This window comes from Hevea brasiliensis, chromosome 6 (assembly GCF_030052815.1).
Source record: "Hevea brasiliensis isolate MT/VB/25A 57/8 chromosome 6, ASM3005281v1, whole genome shotgun sequence".
Classification (NCBI taxonomy): Eukaryota; Viridiplantae; Streptophyta; class Magnoliopsida; order Malpighiales; family Euphorbiaceae; genus Hevea; species Hevea brasiliensis.
Genome location: NC_079498.1, coordinates 105,738,246 through 105,741,815, shown reverse-complemented (window position 1 = coordinate 105,741,815; position 3,570 = coordinate 105,738,246). Strand labels below are relative to the sequence as shown.

The window sequence follows — 3,570 nt, the reverse complement described above, 5'->3', positions numbered from 1 at the left end:
TGATGGTTGTGGAATAGGTGCATTTTGATTCCTTTGTGGTGGAAATCCAGGTGGTACTATGTTTTTCTAAAAATTTTGCTGTTGTTGCTGAAAATTAGGAGGTTGGTAATTCTGTTGCTGCCCTTGTTGACCTCCCCAAGAAAAGTTAGGGTGGTTCCTACATGCTGGATTATATGTAGCAGAAAAAGGATTACTAACTGGTTTCTGATTGTAATTCCCAACAAAATCAACTTGCTTATTTCCAAACTCTTGTCCATAGGAAGGAAAATCATTGATACAATGCATATTTCCCGCACCAACATCTTCTGTATGACTAGATCCTCCAATTGATGAGTCAACCTTCATGCTTAACTTATCCATTTTTCTTGTCAAAGCATAAAATTTGGCATTGAACATGCTCATAGCATCTAATTCATATACACCAGTTGGTGGCTTTTTCGTTTCATTTCTTTCATAGCTCCATTGATAATTATTGTAAGCAATTTTATCCAATGTTGAATAAGCTTCATCTTCTGACTTCTTCATAAGATCATCTCTTGAAGATGCATCAATTATACTTCTAATTGCTGGAGAAACACCATTGTAGAAATGTTGAACTAGCATCCATCTAGGGATTCCATGATGTGGACATCTCCTTTGAAGATCCTTATATCTCTCTTAAGCTTCATAGAGACTCACATCATCCCTTGGTCTGAAAGAAGTTAATTCATTTCTCAATTTTTTAGTCTTGCTAGGAGGAAAGTATTGAGCGAAGAAAGCTTGTGATAACTCATCCCAAGTAGTTATTGAGCTTGGAGGTAATGAATGCAACCACTCCCTAGCACGATCCTTCAAAGAAAAAGGAAATAATCTCAGCCGGATGGCATCATCTGACACTCCATTTATTTTCAGCATGTCACTAATCTCAAGAAAATATGCAAGGTGCACATGTGGACTTTCAGTAGGACCTCCCCCAAACTGTGATTGTTGAACCATTTGACAAAGTGAGGGCTTCAACTCAAAGTTGTTTGCTTCCACTCTAGGCCTTGTAATACTCGGTCTAAAATCTCCAAAACTAGGAAAAGCATGATCCTTAATTGATCGGTTGTTGTTGTTTGCCATAGCTTGTATCACTTGTTGCTCTTGATGTTGCTCTTGCTGTCTTTGAATTCTGAGTTCAGCTTTTCTTCTTTTAGACTCTGCTCTTAAAGCTTTAGCTGTCTTTTCAATCTCAGGATCAAAAATTAAATCAATTTCTGCACTTTTTGTTCTTCTCATATAAAAGATATGTACCTGAAAAACCAAAATAAGAAAATCTCAAAGTAAAATGATAAAGAAAAGAAATTAAAAATAAAAAATAAAATGCCCAAATTAATCAAACAATCAATCGTCTAATATCAAACAAAACAAATCCCAAGCAACGGCGCCAAAAACTTGTTTGCGTACTCCGCAAGTATACGGATCGTTCAAGTAGTAAAAAAAAGATATCGTCCCACAGAGATTTGTTATTTGAGTACCAAACTATAAAAGTTATGATTATTTGGGCTATCGATAATTTGTGCCAAAAATAGAGTAAGAGATGCAGCAAATTAAATTGGGAAAAATAAGGAAATTATAATGAATTAAGCAATTAAAATTCTAAGCACTATACTAATTTACTAAAATTTCAGCAAGTAATAAAAGATTTAATTAATTAATGGTAAAAATTGATTCTAGAGTTAAGGTTCATGAAGTAAATTTTATTGGGATTTGGATAAGCAAAACCAAAATTAAGGGAAATACAAGTTTGAAGGAAGTTGTTTCTGATTTCCTTTAATTTCTCTTTCAAGGAAACTAAAGAGTGTTTTGAAGGAAACTAAACCCCATTCTCATGCGATGTTTAATTATCCAAAACCCTTTAAGCATTTTAATCAACTTGAAATTCCTCTTAACCCACTAGTTTATTTCTAACACTAGGTAATTAAGTTCGTTATCTTGATTATCTATCATAGATTTTCACCTCTCGGTCCTTCAATCTAAGATTAAGAACAAAACCCAAAGGGTACCAACAATGGATATGTAAATAAGCACACAAGATAAGAATCAAAGCTTATATATACTAAAATCTGGTTAAAACTAGTCCAAATCCATAAAAAAAAACTTAAATCATTACACCCAACTCTGAAATCATAAAAATATGAAATAGAGTAAGAAAACATGAAAATAAAACTAAAAATAATAGAGCAAGAAAACATGAAAATAAAACTTTAAAAAAAAGAACTTAGAAGAAGAAGATCCAAATCTTTGAAAATGGAAGCTGGAAAACATCACTTTGCAGGTGTTCTTCCTCCTAGAAATGGCATGATTCCCTCTTTCCTTTCTCTTTTGATTTTTCTCTCTCTTTCTCCTTATGGTAAAAATGAGAATATGATGCTTATATATCCCCTCAAGGTTTGCCCTAAAAATAGTCTCTAAGGGGATAAAGACAAAAGGTGTAAAAGGTGTGAAAAGAGAAAATTTTTCCATGTCAGCAAATCTGCCAGCGCCATCCCACATGCCTCATGTTGATTTAAGTTGTTTTCCACATGCCTCATGTTGATTATGAGGAGAAGCCTTTAGATTCCGCATGACCAGCTACACGGGGCATGTGGGAGTCCCTGAAACTTTCGACTTGTTTTACTCCAAAATCTCTGTTTACACGACCCGCCACATGGGGCATGTTAAAGGCCATGTAACTTTCGGCGTGTTTTGTTCCGAAATCTCTATTTACATGACCCAGTGTGAATTTACATATCTCATGTGGATTCCTGCTGGCTAACTCTTATCTTCACATGACTCTTAATATGGGGCATGTTAAGGCCTTTGAAAGTCTCGGCTGGTCTTCTTCTTTAAGCGAATTTTCTTCATTTTTCACACCACTTTAGGCTTCCAAATCACTTTGAATTTCTTCTATATGGACCTTTTTGCCTTTAAACCTGATTAAAACCTATTAAAAACATTAAAATTTCAAAAATCAAATATAATGAAACTAAAATTAACAAATTCACTAAAATAAGCATTAAAAGCATAAAATTACTAAACTAAAAAGGCAAAATGGATGCAAAACTACCCTAAAATATCTATATAAAATAGGTTTATCAAATTATTCTTCGCAATTTCTGTAAAAGTTAATTTTTTCCTTAGGTACTTCCTTGCATTCTTGATTATTAATTTTACCTCCTGCTTTCATTTGTATTCTTTCAATCAATGTGCTTCTTTCCAATTTGTAGAGATTCTTTGTACCAATCTTCTCACCCTTCATGATCACAAGAGCACCTCGGCTAACCCTCATGACTCCACCATAAATTGAATAACCATAACCCAAAGAATCCAACTTACCTAAGGAGATTAAGTTCCTTTCAAATTTAGGAACATATCTCACTTCATCAAACACTTTTACTTGATCACCATGCGACTGGATCTTCACTCTTCCAACACCTTCAACTTTCATCTTGTTCCCATTGGCTAGCTTTACTTTTTCTCCTTCCTTCTCTTCAATCACATCAAACCACTCCTTCTTTGAGTAAATATGGAATTAGCAAGCAGAATCCATCAACCACTCATCTTTTAATA

General features: G+C 34.1%; 1 non-coding gene across 1 annotated transcript; it reads left to right on the top strand.

Moving 5' to 3' along the window:
• Positions 1-613: 613 nt before the first annotated feature.
• LOC131181084 (small nucleolar RNA R71) lies at positions 614-720 on the top strand. Its single transcript, XR_009149711.1, has one exon. It is a non-coding gene; the product is annotated as a small nucleolar RNA R71 (small nucleolar RNA).
• Positions 721-3,570: the final 2,850 nt, after the last annotated feature.